This window comes from Pleurodeles waltl, chromosome 4_2 (genome assembly GCF_031143425.1).
Source record: "Pleurodeles waltl isolate 20211129_DDA chromosome 4_2, aPleWal1.hap1.20221129, whole genome shotgun sequence".
In the NCBI taxonomy this organism is placed as follows: Eukaryota; Metazoa; Chordata; class Amphibia; order Caudata; family Salamandridae; genus Pleurodeles; species Pleurodeles waltl.
Genome location: NC_090443.1, coordinates 1015747691 through 1015770330, shown reverse-complemented (window position 1 = coordinate 1015770330; position 22640 = coordinate 1015747691). Strand labels below are relative to the sequence as shown.

Sequence of the window (22640 nt, the reverse complement as noted above, 5' to 3'; positions counted from 1 at the left end):
TGGAACTAATCTGCGACTGTATCCAACTTGTTATCCTTGAACTTTTGACTTTTACCTGGTCCAGTTTGACCAGATATCCGCTGTTGGCAATATATGCCCTTAGGCACTATAATGTAGTTTATTCTTTGAAAAATCATAAGTCTGGTTCCAACAATTGGATTTTTGTCATTTTGGCCTTGTTCTATATATTAAAGTGTACTCCGTTCTTCCAACCTGGTGTGCAATTATTTTGTGGTGTGTTTTCAGTGTTTTACTGTTTGAAGTGTCATACAGATACTTTACACACTGCCTCTAAGATAAAACTACACTATAACGATAGGGGATTTTATTAAAAAGAATAAGGTGCTCACTAGATGTTTCATGAAAGATATCCTGTGGGCGGTGCTTATCCTAAGTTGTTCCCCAAACACAACCTTCAATTGGGAAGCCCAACAAGCTATCCTTAATAATAACAAACGTGGAAGCACTCAAACCCTATTTTGTTAAGTGAATATATATCAAATGAAATCAAACCACACAGTCTATTGATCCAATGAGAAAGTCTACTTCTTCTTTAATCTTTTCGTTTAAGTAGATACCCCAAGCCGGTGCCGTGACACCGAATCAGGGCACCAGCTTGATGTATCTACTTAAACGAAAAGATTAAAGAAGAAAACTTTCTCATTGGATTAATAGACTGTGTGGCTTTGATTTGATTTGATATATATTCACTTAACAAAATAGGGTTTGAGTGCTTCCACAATTTGTTTTGCCTCTAAGATAAGCCTGATGTCTCTGTGCCAAGGTACCAGAGGGTGAGCACAAGTTAATTAAGGGATTGACTGACATTTTCCCTGGCTAGGATAGTGTTTGCTGCTTGACAACATGCATGTGTAATGCCTCTGTGAAAGGAAAGGGAAAAGCAAAATCGGTAGATTCATGGACCAATCGCAAGTGATTGGGATAAAGAAGACATTCAGTTTTTCTTAAACCTTCTGTAAGGAGTCTCTGGTTTAGAGGAAGAATTCACATCAATGGCCAAGACAGCTGTGACCGTTTTCTATACCGAGATTGCCAAGATGAACCACCACTTTGGTTTCTTGGGGGAGAAATATAAAGACCGAAAATGAGATAGCCCCATTTCACAAGCTTTTCCAAGGCAAGAGCCGGGCAATGTCGGCGGTGGTCTGGCCCCAGCTGCATGTCATCTCACTTCCTGACCCATGGTGACAGCCTAGGGTTCTGCCAAAAGGCAAGATGAGCCTGGCAAAAGGCTGGAGATGCCGGGGATCGAACCCGGGGCCTCATACATGCAAAGCATGCGCTCTACCACTGAGCTACATCCCCCATGTCCTGGGGTGGGGGTGGGGCGGGCTGACCTTGCTTCACCGAAGGAAATCTGGAATTCTATGTACCTCAAATTCACCACATATGGCACTAGAAAATAAGGTGTCAGATGTGGGATTCCCCATGACTTACATCTGGATTGTATAGCACCATTTTATGGAATAAGCCTCACCCTGGAATGAATAAATTCCCCACATACAACAGCTAGATGCGATCTAAACATGCCAGAGTATTCAAGGCAACTGGTTAAGGTTACATGAAAGAAGAATATGGTTGAGTGCTGCTTACAAATGTCCTGAGACGAATTAAGGTACTCCTGCTCTTACTGCAGGACACACAGCTATGTTACATAAGCACGTAAAGAGTTGAGATCCAGGTGCATCTATTGCTAAGGACGGCACCTTAATTCTGAGTTTTAGTCCATTAAATTCTCAGTTACGTGGGGGAAAAATTCATGTGATCTTTCTGAGAGAGGTGAAAGGTATTCCCTGACTCTTTCGCATGGCTAATTGTAGGGGGTGTGGGTTTAATCACTGGAAAGAAATATCTTCTGACCATTATAACTCCATATGATTTTAATCCAGCGAGTCAATCGTATCGTATTTATATTCCAAGATAAGATAAGCGTTTTTGCCTCCTTTCCTCTTCAAGGGGTATAGACGTATTTCTGGGAGGGTTTGTGCGGCCTTCTGTGCAGTAGGCAGTGCGTCAGTCTCATAATCTGAAAGTCCTGAGTTTGATCCTCAGAGAGGGTATTTCTGTGCTCCTTTTGGCAAGACGAACATCTCAGATTTTCTCCAAATCTGTAAACTATTACTCCACTTCGCATCTTGCTCAGTTTTAGGGAGATGGTGGCTTTCTAAATTCCCTCTCGCATATATATAAATATGACCGCTCTCATTGTAGGCAAGTAGTAGCTGGGTCGGCTGACAAAACATCTACTTTGGTACAATGAGACTGGAAGTCTTCCAAGTGCCTTCATATATTTAGTCAAGGCTTTGGAATGAATTCTGATCTGCAGGTCCTTGCTTACTTCTCTTCCCACATCCCTCAGAAATGAGGATGTGGTCAATTTCATTAGAAAACAGAAGACATCTACCCTTCTGTCCCAGCATTTACTTGGAGCTCGGAATTTTTTTTTTTCTTAATCAGAGGGGAACATAATGTCTTAATAACAGAGAAGGCATGGAAACCTAAAGGGCGAAGTCCTCCGCGGCAGATTTGAACCGGCGAATTAAGGGTTACTGTTTTTGCACTACTCTCGGCCGTTCTATCAACTGAGCTATCGAAGGCGGAGACAGCAAAGCTTTCCGTGATGCATTCATCTGTCTTTCAATAATGGTTGTGGCGCAGTTGGGTGCGGGTGCTGCAGTGGAATGAGAAAACTCATGAATACGACCTAGGGCTAGCTCTCCAAATGGCCACTTCCTAGAATGCTTTCTCAGCTACATCTTTTCAACTTAAAGGGGGATTGCTTACCTACCTTAATGTGCTGGGCTGGCTTGAAGGAAAGAAGGGGACCTAGAAATTGAAATTCTACACAAAAGGAAATGTGATCAAAGGGTATGGGGCAAAGGTAGTCCACAGCCCTTTGGAAGCATTTGTGACCAAAGTATTACAGCATGGAAACGTCAAGGAGAGGCCAGAAAGTTAGGGGAGGCATTACTACATGCATCACTACGCACTGAGCATGAAGAACATGCATGTTTAATGCCTCTGTGAATGGAAAGGGAAAAGCAAAATCGGTAGATTCATGGACCAATCGCAAGTGATTGGGATAAAGAAGACATTCAGTTTTTCTTAAACCTTCTGTAAGGAGTCTCTGGTTTAGAGGAAGAATTCACATCAATGGCCAAGACAGCTGTGACCGTTTTCTATACCGAGATTGCCAAGATGAACCACCACTTTGGTTTCTTGGGGGAGAAATATAAAGACCGAAAATGAGATAGCCCCATTTCACAAGCTTTTCCAAGGCAAGAGCCGGGCAATGTCGGCGGTGGTCTGGCCCCAGCTGCATGTCATCTCACTTCCTGACCCATGGTGACAGCCTAGGGTTCTGCCAAAAGGCAAGATGAGCCTGGCAAAAGGCTGGAGATGCCGGGGATCGAACCCGGGGCCTCATACATGCAAAGCATGCGCTCTACCACTGAGCTACATCCCCCATGTCCTGGGGTGGGGGTGGGGCGGGCTGACCTTGCTTCACCGAAGGAAATCTGGAATTCTATGTACCTCAAATTCACCACATATGGCACTAGAAAATAAGGTGTCAGATGTGGGATTCCCCATGACTTACATCTGGATTGTATAGCACCATTTTATGGAATAAGCCTCACCCTGGAATGAATAAATTCCCCACATACAACAGCTAGATGCGATCTAAACATGCCAGAGTATTCAAGGCAACTGGTTAAGGTTACATGAAAGAAGAATATGGTTGAGTGCTGCTTACAAATGTCCTGAGACGAATTAAGGTACTCCTGCTCTTACTGCAGGACACACAGCTATGTTACATAAGCACGTAAAGAGTTGAGATCCAGGTGCATCTATTGCTAAGGACGGCACCTTAATTCTGAGTTTTAGTCCATTAAATTCTCAGTTACGTGGGGGAAAAATTCATGTGATCTTTCTGAGAGAGGTGAAAGGTATTCCCTGACTCTTTCGCATGGCTAATTGTAGGGGGTGTGGGTTTAATCACTGGAAAGAAATATCTTCTGACCATTATAACTCCATATGATTTTAATCCAGCGAGTCAATCGTATCGTATTTATATTCCAAGATAAGATAAGCGTTTTTGCCTCCTTTCCTCTTCAAGGGGTATAGACGTATTTCTGGGAGGGTTTGTGCGGCCTTCTGTGCAGTAGGCAGTGCGTCAGTCTCATAATCTGAAAGTCCTGAGTTTGATCCTCAGAGAGGGTATTTCTGTGCTCCTTTTGGCAAGACGAACATCTCAGATTTTCTCCAAATCTGTAAACTATTACTCCACTTCGCATCTTGCTCAGTTTTAGGGAGATGGTGGCTTTCTAAATTCCCTCTCGCATATATATAAATATGACCGCTCTCATTGTAGGCAAGTAGTAGCTGGGTCGGCTGACAAAACATCTACTTTGGTACAATGAGACTGGAAGTCTTCCAAGTGCCTTCATATATTTAGTCAAGGCTTTGGAATGAATTCTGATCTGCAGGTCCTTGCTTACTTCTCTTCCCACATCCCTCAGAAATGAGGATGTGGTCAATTTCATTAGAAAACAGAAGACATCTACCCTTCTGTCCCAGCATTTACTTGGAGCTCGGAATTTTTTTTTTTCTTAATCAGAGGGGAACATAATGTCTTAATAACAGAGAAGGCGATGGAAACCTAAAGGGCGAAGTCCTCCGCGGCAGATTTGAACCGGCGAATTAAGGGTTACTGTTTTTGCACTACTCTCGGCCGTTCTATCAACTGAGCTATCGAAGGCGGAGACAGCAAAGCTTTCCGTGATGCATTCATCTGTCTTTCAATAATGGTTGTGGCGCAGTTGGGTGCGGGTGCTGCAGTGGAATGAGAAAACTCATGAATACGACCTAGGGCTAGCTCTCCAAATGGCCACTTCCTAGAATGCTTTCTCAGCTACATCTTTTCAACTTAAAGGGGGATTGCTTACCTACCTTAATGTGCTGGGCTGGCTTGAAGGAAAGAAGGGGACCTAGAAATTGAAATTCTACACAAAAGGAAATGTGATCAAAGGGTATGGGGCAAAGGTAGTCCACAGCCCTTTGGAAGCATTTGTGACCAAAGTATGACAGCATGGAAACGTCAAGGAGAGGCCAGAAAGTTAGGGGAGGCATTACTACATGCATCACTACGCACTGAGCATGAAGAACATGCATGTTTAATGCCTCTGTGAATGGAAAGGGAAAAGCAAAATCGGTAGATTCATGGACCAATCGCAAGTGATTGGGATAAAGAAGACATTCAGTTTTTCTTAAACCTTCTGTAAGGAGTCTCTGGTTTAGAGGAAGAATTCACATCAATGGCCAAGACAGCTGTGACCGTTTTCTATACCGAGATTGCCAAGATGAACCACCACTTTGGTTTCTTGGGGGAGAAATATAAAGACCGAAAATGAGATAGCCCCATTTCACAAGCTTTTCCAAGGCAAGAGCCGGGCAATGTCGGCGGTGGTCTGGCCCCAGCTGCATGTCATCTCACTTCCTGACCCATGGTGACAGCCTAGGGTTCTGCCAAAAGGCAAGATGAGCCTGGCAAAAGGCTGGAGATGCCGGGGATCGAACCCGGGGCCTCATACATGCAAAGCATGCGCTCTACCACTGAGCTACATCCCCCATGTCCTGGGGTGGGGGTGGGGCGGGCTGACCTTGCTTCACCGAAGGAAATCTGGAATTCTATGTACCTCAAATTCACCACATATGGCACTAGAAAATAAGGTGTCAGATGTGGGATTCCCCATGACTTACATCTGGATTGTATAGCACCATTTTATGGAATAAGCCTCACCCTGGAATGAATAAATTCCCCACATACAACAGCTAGATGCGATCTAAACATGCCAGAGTATTCAAGGCAACTGGTTAAGGTTACATGAAAGAAGAATATGGTTGAGTGCTGCTTACAAATGTCCTGAGACGAATTAAGGTACTCCTGCTCTTACTGCAGGACACACAGCTATGTTACATAAGCACGTAAAGAGTTGAGATCCAGGTGCATCTATTGCTAAGGACGGCACCTTAATTCTGAGTTTTAGTCCATTAAATTCTCAGTTACGTGGGGGAAAAATTCATGTGATCTTTCTGAGAGAGGTGAAAGGTATTCCCTGACTCTTTCGCATGGCTAATTGTAGGGGGTGTGGGTTTAATCACTGGAAAGAAATATCTTCTGACCATTATAACTCCATATGATTTTAATCCAGCGAGTCAATCGTATCGTATTTATATTCCAAGATAAGATAAGCGTTTTTGCCTCCTTTCCTCTTCAAGGGGTATAGACGTATTTCTGGGAGGGTTTGTGCGGCCTTCTGTGCAGTAGGCAGTGCGTCAGTCTCATAATCTGAAAGTCCTGAGTTTGATCCTCAGAGAGGGTATTTCTGTGCTCCTTTTGGCAAGACGAACATCTCAGATTTTCTCCAAATCTGTAAACTATTACTCCACTTCGCATCTTGCTCAGTTTTAGGGAGATGGTGGCTTTCTAAATTCCCTCTCGCATATATATAAATATGACCGCTCTCATTGTAGGCAAGTAGTAGCTGGGTCGGCTGACAAAACATCTACTTTGGTACAATGAGACTGGAAGTCTTCCAAGTGCCTTCATATATTTAGTCAAGGCTTTGGAATGAATTCTGATCTGCAGGTCCTTGCTTACTTCTCTTCCCACATCCCTCAGAAATGAGGATGTGGTCAATTTCATTAGAAAACAGAAGACATCTACCCTTCTGTCCCAGCATTTACTTGGAGCTCGGAATTTTTTTTTTTCTTAATCAGAGGGGAACATAATGTCTTAATAACAGAGAAGGCGATGGAAACCTAAAGGGCGAAGTCCTCCGCGGCAGATTTGAACCGGCGAATTAAGGGTTACTGTTTTTGCACTACTCTCGGCCGCTCTATCAACTGAGCTATCGAAGGCGGAGACAGCAAAGCTTTCCGTGATGCATTCATCTGTCTTTCAATAATGGTTGTGGCGCAGTTGGGTGCGGGTGCTGCAGTGGAATGAGAAAACTCATGAATACGACCTAGGGCTAGCTCTCCAAATGGCCACTTCCTAGAATGCTTTCTCAGCTACATCTTTTCAACTTAAAGGGGGATTGCTTACCTACCTTAATGTGCTGGGCTGGCTTGAAGGAAAGAAGGGGACCTAGAAATTGAAATTCTACACAAAAGGAAATGTGATCAAAGGGTATGGGGCAAAGGTAGTCCACAGCCCTTTGGAAGCATTTGTGACCAAAGTATGACAGCATGGAAACGTCAAGGAGAGGCCAGAAAGTTAGGGGAGGCATTACTACATGCATCACTACGCACTGAGCATGAAGAACATGCATGTTTAATGCCTCTGTGAATGGAAAGGGAAAAGCAAAATCGGTAGATTCATGGACCAATCGCAAGTGATTGGGATAAAGAAGACATTCAGTTTTTCTTAAACCTTCTGTAAGGAGTCTCTGGTTTAGAGGAAGAATTCACATCAATGGCCAAGACAGCTGTGACCGTTTTCTATACCGAGATTGCCAAGATGAACCACCACTTTGGTTTCTTGGGGGAGAAATATAAAGACCGAAAATGAGATAGCCCCATTTCACAAGCTTTTCCAAGGCAAGAGCCGGGCAATGTCGGCGGTGGTCTGGCCCCAGCTGCATGTCATCTCACTTCCTGACCCATGGTGACAGCCTAGGGTTCTGCCAAAAGGCAAGATGAGCCTGGCAAAAGGCTGGAGATGCCGGGGATCGAACCCGGGCCCTCATACATGCAAAGCATGCGCTCTACCACTGAGCTACATCCCCCATGTCCTGGGGTGGGGGTGGGGCGGGCTGACCTTGCTTCACCGAAGGAAATCTGGAATTCTATGTACCTCAAATTCACCACATATGGCACTAGAAAATAAGGTGTCAGATGTGGGATTCCCCATGACTTACATCTGGATTGTATAGCACCATTTTATGGAATAAGCCTCACCCTGGAATGAATAAATTCCCCACATACAACAGCTAGATGCGATCTAAACATGCCAGAGTATTCAAGGCAACTGGTTAAGGTTACATGAAAGAAGAATATGGTTGAGTGCTGCTTACAAATGTCCTGAGACGAATTAAGGTACTCCTGCTCTTACTGCAGGACACACAGCTATGTTACATAAGCACGTAAAGAGTTGAGATCCAGGTGCATCTATTGCTAAGGACGGCACCTTAATTCTGAGTTTTAGTCCATTAAATTCTCAGTTACGTGGGGGAAAAATTCATGTGATCTTTCTGAGAGAGGTGAAAGGTATTCCCTGACTCTTTCGCATGGCTAATTGTAGGGGGTGTGGGTTTAATCACTGGAAAGAAATATCTTCTGACCATTATAACTCCATATGATTTTAATCCAGCGAGTCAATCGTATCGTATTTATATTCCAAGATAAGATAAGCGTTTTTGCCTCCTTTCCTCTTCAAGGGGTATAGACGTATTTCTGGGAGGGTTTGTGCGGCCTTCTGTGCAGTAGGCAGTGCGTCAGTCTCATAATCTGAAAGTCCTGAGTTTGATCCTCAGAGAGGGTATTTCTGTGCTCCTTTTGGCAAGACGAACATCTCAGATTTTCTCCAAATCTGTAAACTATTACTCCACTTCGCATCTTGCTCAGTTTTAGGGAGATGGTGGCTTTCTAAATTCCCTCTCGCATATATATAAATATGACCGCTCTCATTGTAGGCAAGTAGTAGCTGGGTCGGCTGACAAAACATCTACTTTGGTACAATGAGACTGGAAGTCTTCCAAGTGCCTTCATATATTTAGTCAAGGCTTTGGAATGAATTCTGATCTGCAGGTCCTTGCTTACTTCTCTTCCCACATCCCTCAGAAATGAGGATGTGGTCAATTTCATTAGAAAACAGAAGACATCTACCCTTCTGTCCCAGCATTTACTTGGAGCTCGGAATTTTTTTTTTTCTTAATCAGAGGGGAACATAATGTCTTAATAACAGAGAAGGCGATGGAAACCTAAAGGGCGAAGTCCTCCGCGGCAGATTTGAACCGGCGAATTAAGGGTTACTGTTTTTGCACTACTCTCGGCCGCTCTATCAACTGAGCTATCGAAGGCGGAGACAGCAAAGCTTTCCGTGATGCATTCATCTGTCTTTCAATAATGGTTGTGGCGCAGTTGGGTGCGGGTGCTGCAGTGGAATGAGAAAACTCATGAATACGACCTAGGGCTAGCTCTCCAAATGGCCACTTCCTAGAATGCTTTCTCAGCTACATCTTTTCAACTTAAAGGGGGATTGCTTACCTACCTTAATGTGCTGGGCTGGCTTGAAGGAAAGAAGGGGACCTAGAAATTGAAATTCTACACAAAAGGAAATGTGATCAAAGGGTATGGGGCAAAGGTAGTCCACAGCCCTTTGGAAGCATTTGTGACCAAAGTATGACAGCATGGAAACGTCAAGGAGAGGCCAGAAAGTTAGGGGAGGCATTACTACATGCATCACTACGCACTGAGCATGAAGAACATGCATGTTTAATGCCTCTGTGAATGGAAAGGGAAAAGCAAAATCGGTAGATTCATGGACCAATCGCAAGTGATTGGGATAAAGAAGACATTCAGTTTTTCTTAAACCTTCTGTAAGGAGTCTCTGGTTTAGAGGAAGAATTCACATCAATGGCCAAGACAGCTGTGACCGTTTTCTATACCGAGATTGCCAAGATGAACCACCACTTTGGTTTCTTGGGGGAGAAATATAAAGACCGAAAATGAGATAGCCCCATTTCACAAGCTTTTCCAAGGCAAGAGCCGGGCAATGTCGGCGGTGGTCTGGCCCCAGCTGCATGTCATCTCACTTCCTGACCCATGGTGACAGCCTAGGGTTCTGCCAAAAGGCAAGATGAGCCTGGCAAAAGGCTGGAGATGCCGGGGATCGAACCCGGGGCCTCATACATGCAAAGCATGCGCTCTACCACTGAGCTACATCCCCCATGTCCTGGGGTGGGGGTGGGGCGGGCTGACCTTGCTTCACCGAAGGAAATCTGGAATTCTATGTACCTCAAATTCACCACATATGGCACTAGAAAATAAGGTGTCAGATGTGGGATTCCCCATGACTTACATCTGGATTGTATAGCACCATTTTATGGAATAAGCCTCACCCTGGAATGAATAAATTCCCCACATACAACAGCTAGATGCGATCTAAACATGCCAGAGTATTCAAGGCAACTGGTTAAGGTTACATGAAAGAAGAATATGGTTGAGTGCTGCTTACAAATGTCCTGAGACGAATTAAGGTACTCCTGCTCTTACTGCAGGACACACAGCTATGTTACATAAGCACGTAAAGAGTTGAGATCCAGGTGCATCTATTGCTAAGGACGGCACCTTAATTCTGAGTTTTAGTCCATTAAATTCTCAGTTACGTGGGGGAAAAATTCATGTGATCTTTCTGAGAGAGGTGAAAGGTATTCCCTGACTCTTTCGCATGGCTAATTGTAGGGGGTGTGGGTTTAATCACTGGAAAGAAATATCTTCTGACCATTATAACTCCATATGATTTTAATCCAGCGAGTCAATCGTATCGTATTTATATTCCAAGATAAGATAAGCGTTTTTGCCTCCTTTCCTCTTCAAGGGGTATAGACGTATTTCTGGGAGGGTTTGTGCGGCCTTCTGTGCAGTAGGCAGTGCGTCAGTCTCATAATCTGAAAGTCCTGAGTTTGATCCTCAGAGAGGGTATTTCTGTGCTCCTTTTGGCAAGACGAACATCTCAGATTTTCTCCAAATCTGTAAACTATTACTCCACTTCGCATCTTGCTCAGTTTTAGGGAGATGGTGGCTTTCTAAATTCCCTCTCGCATATATATAAATATGACCGCTCTCATTGTAGGCAAGTAGTAGCTGGGTCGGCTGACAAAACATCTACTTTGGTACAATGAGACTGGAAGTCTTCCAAGTGCCTTCATATATTTAGTCAAGGCTTTGGAATGAATTCTGATCTGCAGGTCCTTGCTTACTTCTCTTCCCACATCCCTCAGAAATGAGGATGTGGTCAATTTCATTAGAAAACAGAAGACATCTACCCTTCTGTCCCAGCATTTACTTGGAGCTCGGAATTTTTTTTTTCTTAATCAGAGGGGAACATAATGTCTTAATAACAGAGAAGGCGATGGAAACCTAAAGGGCGAAGTCCTCCGCGGCAGATTTGAACCGGCGAATTAAGGGTTACTGTTTTTGCACTACTCTCGGCCGCTCTATCAACTGAGCTATCGAAGGCGGAGACAGCAAAGCTTTCCGTGATGCATTCATCTGTCTTTCAATAATGGTTGTGGCGCAGTTGGGTGCGGGTGCTGCAGTGGAATGAGAAAACTCATGAATACGACCTAGGGCTAGCTCTCCAAATGGCCACTTCCTAGAATGCTTTCTCAGCTACATCTTTTCAACTTAAAGGGGGATTGCTTACCTACCTTAATGTGCTGGGCTGGCTTGAAGGAAAGAAGGGGACCTAGAAATTGAAATTCTACACAAAAGGAAATGTGATCAAAGGGTATGGGGCAAAGGTAGTCCACAGCCCTTTGGAAGCATTTGTGACCAAAGTATGACAGCATGGAAACGTCAAGGAGAGGCCAGAAAGTTAGGGGAGGCATTACTACATGCATCACTACGCACTGAGCATGAAGAACATGCATGTTTAATGCCTCTGTGAATGGAAAGGGAAAAGCAAAATCGGTAGATTCATGGACCAATCGCAAGTGATTGGGATAAAGAAGACATTCAGTTTTTCTTAAACCTTCTGTAAGGAGTCTCTGGTTTAGAGGAAGAATTCACATCAATGGCCAAGACAGCTGTGACCGTTTTCTATACCGAGATTGCCAAGATGAACCACCACTTTGGTTTCTTGGGGGAGAAATATAAAGACCGAAAATGAGATAGCCCCATTTCACAAGCTTTTCCAAGGCAAGAGCCGGGCAATGTCGGCGGTGGTCTGGCCCCAGCTGCATGTCATCTCACTTCCTGACCCATGGTGACAGCCTAGGGTTCTGCCAAAAGGCAAGATGAGCCTGGCAAAAGGCTGGAGATGCCGGGGATCGAACCCGGGGCCTCATACATGCAAAGCATGCGCTCTACCACTGAGCTACATCCCCCATGTCCTGGGGTGGGGGTGGGGCGGGCTGACCTTGCTTCACCAAAGGAAATCTGGAATTCTATGTACCTCAAATTCACCACATATGGCACTAGAAAATAAGGTGTCAGATGTGGGATTCCCCATGACTTACATCTGGATTGTATAGCACCATTTTATGGAATAAGCCTCACCCTGGAATGAATAAATTCCCCACATACAACAGCTAGATGCGATCTAAACATGCCAGAGTATTCAAGGCAACTGGTTAAGGTTACATGAAAGAAGAATATGGTTGAGTGCTGCTTACAAATGTCCTGAGACGAATTAAGGTACTCCTGCTCTTACTGCAGGACACACAGCTATGTTACATAAGCACGTAAAGAGTTGAGATCCAGGTGCATCTATTGCTAAGGACGGCACCTTAATTCTGAGTTTTAGTCCATTAAATTCTCAGTTACGTGGGGGAAAAATTCATGTGATCTTTCTGAGAGAGGTGAAAGGTATTCCCTGACTCTTTCGCATGGCTAATTGTAGGGGGTGTGGGTTTAATCACTGGAAAGAAATATCTTCTGACCATTATAACTCCATATGATTTTAATCCAGCGAGTCAATCGTATCGTATTTATATTCCAAGATAAGATAAGCGTTTTTGCCTCCTTTCCTCTTCAAGGGGTATAGACGTATTTCTGGGAGGGTTTGTGCGGCCTTCTGTGCAGTAGGCAGTGCGTCAGTCTCATAATCTGAAAGTCCTGAGTTTGATCCTCAGAGAGGGTATTTCTGTGCTCCTTTTGGCAAGACGAACATCTCAGATTTTCTCCAAATCTGTAAACTATTACTCCACTTCGCATCTTGCTCAGTTTTAGGGAGATGGTGGCTTTCTAAATTCCCTCTCGCATATATATAAATATGACCGCTCTCATTGTAGGCAAGTAGTAGCTGGGTCGGCTGACAAAACATCTACTTTGGTACAATGAGACTGGAAGTCTTCCAAGTGCCTTCATATATTTAGTCAAGGCTTTGGAATGAATTCTGATCTGCAGGTCCTTGCTTACTTCTCTTCCCACATCCCTCAGAAATGAGGATGTGGTCAATTTCATTAGAAAACAGAAGACATCTACCCTTCTGTCCCAGCATTTACTTGGAGCTCGGAATTTTTTTTTTTCTTAATCAGAGGGGAACATAATGTCTTAATAACAGAGAAGGCATGGAAACCTAAAGGGCGAAGTCCTCCGCGGCAGATTTGAACCGGCGAATTAAGGGTTACTGTTTTTGCACTACTCTCGGCCGTTCTATCAACTGAGCTATCGAAGGCGGAGACAGCAAAGCTTTCCGTGATGCATTCATCTGTCTTTCAATAATGGTTGTGGCGCAGTTGGGTGCGGGTGCTGCAGTGGAATGAGAAAACTCATGAATACGACCTAGGGCTAGCTCTCCAAATGGCCACTTCCTAGAATGCTTTCTCAGCTACATCTTTTCAACTTAAAGGGGGATTGCTTACCTACCTTAATGTGCTGGGCTGGCTTGAAGGAAAGAAGGGGACCTAGAAATTGAAATTCTACACAAAAGGAAATGTGATCAAAGGGTATGGGGCAAAGGTAGTCCACAGCCCTTTGGAAGCATTTGTGACCAAAGTATGACAGCATGGAAACGTCAAGGAGAGGCCAGAAAGTTAGGGGAGGCATTACTACATGCATCACTACGCACTGAGCATGAAGAACATGCATGTTTAATGCCTCTGTGAATGGAAAGGGAAAAGCAAAATCGGTAGATTCATGGACCAATCGCAAGTGATTGGGATAAAGAAGACATTCAGTTTTTCTTAAACCTTCTGTAAGGAGTCTCTGGTTTAGAGGAAGAATTCACATCAATGGCCAAGACAGCTGTGACCGTTTTCTATACCGAGATTGCCAAGATGAACCACCACTTTGGTTTCTTGGGGGAGAAATATAAAGACCGAAAATGAGATAGCCCCATTTCACAAGCTTTTCCAAGGCAAGAGCCGGGCAATGTCGGCGGTGGTCTGGCCCCAGCTGCATGTCATCTCACTTCCTGACCCATGGTGACAGCCTAGGGTTCTGCCAAAAGGCAAGATGAGCCTGGCAAAAGGCTGGAGATGCCGGGGATCGAACCCGGGGCCTCATACATGCAAAGCATGCGCTCTACCACTGAGCTACATCCCCCATGTCCTGGGGTGGGGGTGGGGCGGGCTGACCTTGCTTCACCGAAGGAAATCTGGAATTCTATGTACCTCAAATTCACCACATATGGCACTAGAAAATAAGGTGTCAGATGTGGGATTCCCCATGACTTACATCTGGATTGTATAGCACCATTTTATGGAATAAGCCTCACCCTGGAATGAATAAATTCCCCACATACAACAGCTAGATGCGATCTAAACATGCCAGAGTATTCAAGGCAACTGGTTAAGGTTACATGAAAGAAGAATATGGTTGAGTGCTGCTTACAAATGTCCTGAGACGAATTAAGGTACTCCTGCTCTTACTGCAGGACACACAGCTATGTTACATAAGCACGTAAAGAGTTGAGATCCAGGTGCATCTATTGCTAAGGACGGCACCTTAATTCTGAGTTTTAGTCCATTAAATTCTCAGTTACGTGGGGGAAAAATTCATGTGATCTTTCTGAGAGAGGTGAAAGGTATTCCCTGACTCTTTCGCATGGCTAATTGTAGGGGGTGTGGGTTTAATCACTGGAAAGAAATATCTTCTGACCATTATAACTCCATATGATTTTAATCCAGCGAGTCAATCGTATCGTATTTATATTCCAAGATAAGATAAGCGTTTTTGCCTCCTTTCCTCTTCAAGGGGTATAGACGTATTTCTGGGAGGGTTTGTGCGGCCTTCTGTGCAGTAGGCAGTGCGTCAGTCTCATAATCTGAAAGTCCTGAGTTTGATCCTCAGAGAGGGTATTTCTGTGCTCCTTTTGGCAAGACGAACATCTCAGATTTTCTCCAAATCTGTAAACTATTACTCCACTTCGCATCTTGCTCAGTTTTAGGGAGATGGTGGCTTTCTAAATTCCCTCTCGCATATATATAAATATGACCGCTCTCATTGTAGGCAAGTAGTAGCTGGGTCGGCTGACAAAACATCTACTTTGGTACAATGAGACTGGAAGTCTTCCAAGTGCCTTCATATATTTAGTCAAGGCTTTGGAATGAATTCTGATCTGCAGGTCCTTGCTTACTTCTCTTCCCACATCCCTCAGAAATGAGGATGTGGTCAATTTCATTAGAAAACAGAAGACATCTACCCTTCTGTCCCAGCATTTACTTGGAGCTCGGAATTTTTTTTTTTCTTAATCAGAGGGGAACATAATGTCTTAATAACAGAGAAGGCGATGGAAACCTAAAGGGCGAAGTCCTCCGCGGCAGATTTGAACCGGCGAATTAAGGGTTACTGTTTTTGCACTACTCTCGGCCGTTCTATCAACTGAGCTATCGAAGGCGGAGACAGCAAAGCTTTCCGTGATGCATTCATCTGTCTTTCAATAATGGTTGTGGCGCAGTTGGGTGCGGGTGCTGCAGTGGAATGAGAAAACTCATGAATACGACCTAGGGCTAGCTCTCCAAATGGCCACTTCCTAGAATGCTTTCTCAGCTACATCTTTTCAACTTAAAGGGGGATTGCTTACCTACCTTAATGTGCTGGGCTGGCTTGAAGGAAAGAAGGGGACCTAGAAATTGAAATTCTACACAAAAGGAAATGTGATCAAAGGGTATGGGGCAAAGGTAGTCCACAGCCCTTTGGAAGCATTTGTGACCAAAGTATGACAGCATGGAAACGTCAAGGAGAGGCCAGAAAGTTAGGGGAGGCATTACTACATGCATCACTACGCACTGAGCATGAAGAACATGCATGTTTAATGCCTCTGTGAATGGAAAGGGAAAAGCAAAATCGGTAGATTCATGGACCAATCGCAAGTGATTGGGATAAAGAAGACATTCAGTTTTTCTTAAACCTTCTGTAAGGAGTCTCTGGTTTAGAGGAAGAATTCACATCAATGGCCAAGACAGCTGTGACCGTTTTCTATACCGAGATTGCCAAGATGAACCACCACTTTGGTTTCTTGGGGGAGAAATATAAAGACCGAAAATGAGATAGCCCCATTTCACAAGCTTTTCCAAGGCAAGAGCCGGGCAATGTCGGCGGTGGTCTGGCCCCAGCTGCATGTCATCTCACTTCCTGACCCATGGTGACAGCCTAGGGTTCTGCCAAAAGGCAAGATGAGCCTGGCAAAAGGCTGGAGATGCCGGGGATCGAACCCGGGGCCTCATACATGCAAAGCATGCGCTCTACCACTGAGCTACATCCCCCATGTCCTGGGGTGGGGGTGGGGCGGGCTGACCTTGCTTCACCGAAGGAAATCTGGAATTCTATGTACCTCAAATTCACCACATATGGCACTAGAAAATAAGGTGTCAGATGTGGGATTCCCCATGACTTACATCTGGATTGTATAGCACCATTTTATGGAATAAGCCTCACCCTGGAATGAATAAATTCCCCACATACAACAGCTAGATGCGATCTAAACATGCCAGAGTATTCAAGGCAACTGGTTAAGGTTACATGAAAGAAGAATATGGTTGAGTGCTGCTTACAAATGTCCTGAGACGAATTAAGGTACTCCTGCTCTTACTGCAGGACACACAGCTATGTTACATAAGCACGTAAAGAGTTGAGATCCAGGTGCATCTATTGCTAAGGACGGCACCTTAATTCTGAGTTTTAGTCCATTAAATTCTCAGTTACGTGGGGGAAAAATTCATGTGATCTTTCTGAGAGAGGTGAAAGGTATTCCCTGACTCTTTCGCATGGCTAATTGTAGGGGGTGTGGGTTTAATCACTGGAAAGAAATATCTTCTGACCATTATAACTCCATATGATTTTAATCCAGCGAGTCAATCGTATCGTATTTATATTCCAAGATAAGATAAGCGTTTTTGCCTCCTTTCCTCTTCAAGGGGTATAGACGTATTTCTGGGAGGGTTTGTGCGGCCTTCTGTGCAGTAGGCAGTGCGTCAGTCTCATAATCTGAAAGTCCTGAGTTTGATCCTCAGAGAGGGTATTTCTGTGCTCCTTTTGGCAAGACGAACATCTCAGATTTTCTCCAAATCTGTAAACTATTACTCCACTTCGCATCTTGCTCAGTTTTAGGGAGATGGTGGCTTTCTAAATTCCCTCTCGCATATATATAAATATGACCGCTCTCATTGTAGGCAAGTAGTAGCTGGGTCGGCTGACAAAACATCTACTTTGGTACAATGAGACTGGAAGTCTTCCAAGTGCCTTCATATATTTAGTCAAGGCTTTGGAATGAATTCTGATCTGCAGGTCCTTGCTTACTTCTCTTCCCACATCCCTCAGAAATGAGGATGTGGTCAATTTCATTAGAAAACAGAAGACATCTACCCTTCTGTCCCAGCATTTACTTGGAGCTCGGAATTTTTTTTTTTCTTAATCAGAGGGGAACATAATGTCTTAATAACAGAGAAGGCGATGGAAACCTAAAGGGCGAAGTCCTCCGCGGCAGATTTGAACCGGCGAATTAAGGGTTACTGTTTTTGCACTACTCTCGGCCGCTCTATCAACTGAGCTATCGAAGGCGGAGACAGCAAAGCTTTCCGTGATGCATTCATCTGTCTTTCAATAATGGTTGTGGCGCAGTTGGGTGCGGGTGCTGCAGTGGAATGAGAAAACTCATGAATACGACCTAGGGCTAGCTCTCCAAATGGCCACTTCCTAGAATGCTTTCTCAGCTACATCTTTTCAACTTAAAGGGGGATTGCTTACCTACCTTAATGTGCTGGGCTGGCTTGAAGGAAAGAAGGGGACCTAGAAATTGAAATTCTACACAAAAGGAAATGTGATCAAAGGGTATGGGGCAAAGGTAGTCCACAGCCCTTTGGAAGCATTTGTGACCAAAGTATGACAGCATGGAAACGTCAAGGAGAGGCCAGAAAGTTAGGGGAGGCATTACTACATGCATCACTACGCACTGAGCATGAAGAACATGCATGTTTAATGCCTCTGTGAATGGAAAGGGAAAAGCAAAATCGGTAGATTCATGGACCAATCGCAAGTGATTGGGATAAAGAAGACATTCAGTTTTTCTTAAACCTTCTGTAAGGAGTCTCTGGTTTAGAGGAAGAATTCACATCAATGGCCAAGACAGCTGTGACCGTTTTCTATACCGAGATTGCCAAGATGAACCACCACTTTGGTTTCTTGGGGGAGAAATATAAAGACCGAAAATGAGATAGCCCCATTTCACAAGCTTTTCCAAGGCAAGAGCCGGGCAATGTCGGCGGTGGTCTGGCCCCAGCTGCATGTCATCTCACTTCCTGACCCATGGTGACAGCCTAGGGTTCTGCCAAAAGGCAAGATGAGCCTGGCAAAAGGCTGGAGATGCCGGGGATCGAACCCGGGCCCTCATACATGCAAAGCATGCGCTCTACCACTGAGCTACATCCCCCATGTCCTGGGGTGGGGGTGGGGCGGGCTGACCTTGCTTCACCGAAGGAAATCTGGAATTCTATGTACCTCAAATTCACCACATATGGCACTAGAAAATAAGGTGTCAGATGTGGGATTCCCCATGACTTACATCTGGATTGTATAGCACCATTTTATGGAATAAGCCTCACCCTGGAATGAATAAATTCCCCACATACAACAGCTAGATGCGATCTAAACATGCCAGAGTATTCAAGGCAACTGGTTAAGGTTACATGAAAGAAGAATATGGTTGAGTGCTGCTTACAAATGTCCTGAGACGAATTAAGGTACTCCTGCTCTTACTGCAGGACACACAGCTATGTTACATAAGCACGTAAAGAGTTGAGATCCAGGTGCATCTATTGCTAAGGACGGCACCTTAATTCTGAGTTTTAGTCCATTAAATTCTCAGTTACGTGGGGGAAAAATTCATGTGATCTTTCTGAGAGAGGTGAAAGGTATTCCCTGACTCTTTCGCATGGCTAATTGTAGGGGGTGTGGGTTTAATCACTGGAAAGAAATATCTTCTGACCATTATAACTCCATATGATTTTAATCCAGCGAGTCAATCGTATCGTATTTATATTCCAAGATAAGATAAGCGTTTTTGCCTCCTTTCCTCTTCAAGGGGTATAGACGTATTTCTGGGAGGGTTTGTGCGGCCTTCTGTGCAGTAGGCAGTGCGTCAGTCTCATAATCTGAAAGTCCTGAGTTTGATCCTCAGAGAGGGTATTTCTGTGCTCCTTTTGGCAAGACGAACATCTCAGATTTTCTCCAAATCTGTAAACTATTACTCCACTTCGCATCTTGCTCAGTTTTAGGGAGATGGTGGCTTTCTAAATTCCCTCTCGCATATATATAAATATGACCGCTCTCATTGTAGGCAAGTAGTAGCTGGGTCGGCTGACAAAACATCTACTTTGGTACAATGAGACTGGAAGTCTTCCAAGTGCCTTCATATATTTAGTCAAGGCTTTGGAATGAATTCTGATCTGCAGGTCCTTGCTTACTTCTCTTCCCACATCCCTCAGAAATGAGGATGTGGTCAATTTCATTAGAAAACAGAAGACATCTACCCTTCTGTCCCAGCATTTACTTGGAGCTCGGAATTTTTTTTTTTCTTAATCAGAGGGGAACATAATGTCTTAATAACAGAGAAGGCGATGGAAACCTAAAGGGCGAAGTCCTCCGCGGCAGATTTGAACCGGCGAATTAAGGGTTACTGTTTTTGCACTACTCTCGGCCGCTCTATCAACTGAGCTATCGAAGGCGGAGACAGCAAAGCTTTCCGTGATGCATTCATCTGTCTTTCAATAATGGTTGTGGCGCAGTTGGGTGCGGGTGCTGCAGTGGAATGAGAAAACTCATGAATACGACCTAGGGCTAGCTCTCCAAATGGCCACTTCCTAGAATGCTTTCTCAGCTACATCTTTTCAACTTAAAGGGGGATTGCTTACCTACCTTAATGTGCTGGGCTGGCTTGAAGGAAAGAAGGGGACCTAGAAATTGAAATTCTACACAAAAGGAAATGTGATCAAAGGGTATGGGGCAAAGGTAGTCCACAGCCCTTTGGAAGCATTTGTGACCAAAGTATGACAGCATGGAAACGTCAAGGAGAGGCCAGAAAGTTAGGGGAGGCATTACTACATGCATCACTACGCACTGAGCATGAAGAACATGCATGTTTAATGCCTCTGTGAATGGAAAGGGAAAAGCAAAATCGGTAGATTCATGGACCAATCGCAAGTGATTGGGATAAAGAAGACATTCAGTTTTTCTTAAACCTTCTGTAAGGAGTCTCTGGTTTAGAGGAAGAATTCACATCAATGGCCAAGACAGCTGTGACCGTTTTCTATACCGAGATTGCCAAGATGAACCACCACTTTGGTTTCTTGGGGGAGAAATATAAAGACCGAAAATGAGATAGCCCCATTTCACAAGCTTTTCCAAGGCAAGAGCCGGGCAATGTCGGCGGTGGTCTGGCCCCAGCTGCATGTCATCTCACTTCCTGACCCATGGTGACAGCCTAGGGTTCTGCCAAAAGGCAAGATGAGCCTGGCAAAAGGCTGGAGATGCCGGGGATCGAACCCGGGGCCTCATACATGCAAAGCATGCGCTCTACCACTGAGCTACATCCCCCATGTCCTGGGGTGGGGGTGGGGCGGGCTGACCTTGCTTCACCGAAGGAAATCTGGAATTCTATGTACCTCAAATTCACCACATATGGCACTAGAAAATAAGGTGTCAGATGTGGGATTCCCCATGACTTACATCTGGATTGTATAGCACCATTTTATGGAATAAGCCTCACCCTGGAATGAATAAATTCCCCACATACAACAGCTAGATGCGATCTAAACATGCCAGAGTATTCAAGGCAACTGGTTAAGGTTACATGAAAGAAGAATATGGTTGAGTGCTGCTTACAAATGTCCTGAGACGAATTAAGGTACTCCTGCTCTTACTGCAGGACACACAGCTATGTTACATAAGCACGTAAAGAGTTGAGATCCAGGTGCATCTATTGCTAAGGACGGCACCTTAATTCTGAGTTTTAGTCCATTAAATTCTCAGTTACGTGGGGGAAAAATTCATGTGATCTTTCTGAGAGAGGTGAAAGGTATTCCCTGACTCTTTCGCATGGCTAATTGTAGGGGGTGTGGGTTTAATCACTGGAAAGAAATATCTTCTGACCATTATAACTCCATATGATTTTAATCCAGCGAGTCAATCGTATCGTATTTATATTCCAAGATAAGATAAGCGTTTTTGCCTCCTTTCCTCTTCAAGGGGTATAGACGTATTTCTGGGAGGGTTTGTGCGGCCTTCTGTGCAGTAGGCAGTGCGTCAGTCTCATAATCTGAAAGTCCTGAGTTTGATCCTCAGAGAGGGTATTTCTGTGCTCCTTTTGGCAAGACGAACATCTCAGATTTTCTCCAAATCTGTAAACTATTACTCCACTTCGCATCTTGCTCAGTTTTAGGGAGATGGTGGCTTTCTAAATTCCCTCTCGCATATATATAAATATGACCGCTCTCATTGTAGGCAAGTAGTAGCTGGGTCGGCTGACAAAACATCTACTTTGGTACAATGAGACTGGAAGTCTTCCAAGTGCCTTCATATATTTAGTCAAGGCTTTGGAATGAATTCTGATCTGCAGGTCCTTGCTTACTTCTCTTCCCACATCCCTCAGAAATGAGGATGTGGTCAATTTCATTAGAAAACAGAAGACATCTACCCTTCTGTCCCAGCATTTACTTGGAGCTCGGAATTTTTTTTTTTCTTAATCAGAGGGGAACATAATGTCTTAATAACAGAGAAGGCGATGGAAACCTAAAGGGCGAAGTCCTCCGCGGCAGATTTGAACCGGCGAATTAAGGGTTACTGTTTTTGCACTACTCTCGGCCGCTCTATCAACTGAGCTATCGAAGGCGGAGACAGCAAAGCTTTCCGTGATGCATTCATCTGTCTTTCAATAATGGTTGTGGCGCAGTTGGGTGCGGGTGCTGCAGTGGAATGAGAAAACTCATGAATACGACCTAGGGCTAGCTCTCCAAATGGCCACTTCCTAGAATGCTTTCTCAGCTACATCTTTTCAACTTAAAGGGGGATTGCTTACCTACCTTAATGTGCTGGGCTGGCTTGAAGGAAAGAAGGGGACCTAGAAATTGAAATTCTACACAAAAGGAAATGTGATCAAAGGGTATGGGGCAAAGGTAGTCCACAGCCCTTTGGAAGCATTTGTGACCAAAGTATGACAGCATGGAAACGTCAAGGAGAGGCCAGAAAGTTAGGGGAGGCATTACTACATGCATCACTACGCACTGAGCATGAAGAACATGCATGTTTAATGCCTCTGTGAATGGAAAGGGAAAAGCAAAATCGGTAGATTCATGGACCAATCGCAAGTGATTGGGATAAAGAAGACATTCAGTTTTTCTTAAACCTTCTGTAAGGAGTCTCTGGTTTAGAGGAAGAATTCACATCAATGGCCAAGA

The 22640-nt window shown here is 44.4% G+C and overlaps 10 non-coding genes across 10 annotated transcripts; all 10 read right to left on the bottom strand.

Annotated features, from left to right (window-relative positions):
• Nucleotides 1-1254: 1254 nt before the first annotated feature.
• On the bottom strand, nucleotides 1255-1326 carry TRNAA-UGC (transfer RNA alanine (anticodon UGC)). The gene has a single exon. It is a non-coding gene; the product is annotated as a tRNA-Ala (tRNA).
• Nucleotides 1327-3415: 2089 nt separating this feature from the next.
• Nucleotides 3416-3487, bottom strand: TRNAA-UGC (transfer RNA alanine (anticodon UGC)). The gene has a single exon. It is a non-coding gene; the product is annotated as a tRNA-Ala (tRNA).
• A 2090-nt stretch (nucleotides 3488-5577) lies between these two features.
• Nucleotides 5578-5649, bottom strand: TRNAA-UGC (transfer RNA alanine (anticodon UGC)). The gene has a single exon. It is a non-coding gene; the product is annotated as a tRNA-Ala (tRNA).
• A 2090-nt stretch (nucleotides 5650-7739) lies between these two features.
• Nucleotides 7740-7811, bottom strand: TRNAA-UGC (transfer RNA alanine (anticodon UGC)). The gene has a single exon. It is a non-coding gene; the product is annotated as a tRNA-Ala (tRNA).
• Nucleotides 7812-9901: 2090 nt separating this feature from the next.
• TRNAA-UGC (transfer RNA alanine (anticodon UGC)) lies at nucleotides 9902-9973 on the bottom strand. The gene has a single exon. It is a non-coding gene; the product is annotated as a tRNA-Ala (tRNA).
• Nucleotides 9974-12062: 2089 nt separating this feature from the next.
• On the bottom strand, nucleotides 12063-12134 carry TRNAA-UGC (transfer RNA alanine (anticodon UGC)). Its single transcript has one exon. It is a non-coding gene; the product is annotated as a tRNA-Ala (tRNA).
• A 2089-nt stretch (nucleotides 12135-14223) lies between these two features.
• Nucleotides 14224-14295, bottom strand: TRNAA-UGC (transfer RNA alanine (anticodon UGC)). The gene has a single exon. It is a non-coding gene; the product is annotated as a tRNA-Ala (tRNA).
• A 2090-nt stretch (nucleotides 14296-16385) lies between these two features.
• Nucleotides 16386-16457, bottom strand: TRNAA-UGC (transfer RNA alanine (anticodon UGC)). Its single transcript has one exon. It is a non-coding gene; the product is annotated as a tRNA-Ala (tRNA).
• Nucleotides 16458-18547: 2090 nt separating this feature from the next.
• Nucleotides 18548-18619, bottom strand: TRNAA-UGC (transfer RNA alanine (anticodon UGC)). The gene has a single exon. It is a non-coding gene; the product is annotated as a tRNA-Ala (tRNA).
• A 2090-nt stretch (nucleotides 18620-20709) lies between these two features.
• On the bottom strand, nucleotides 20710-20781 carry TRNAA-UGC (transfer RNA alanine (anticodon UGC)). Its single transcript has one exon. It is a non-coding gene; the product is annotated as a tRNA-Ala (tRNA).
• Between the last annotated feature and the right edge of the window lie 1859 nt (nucleotides 20782-22640).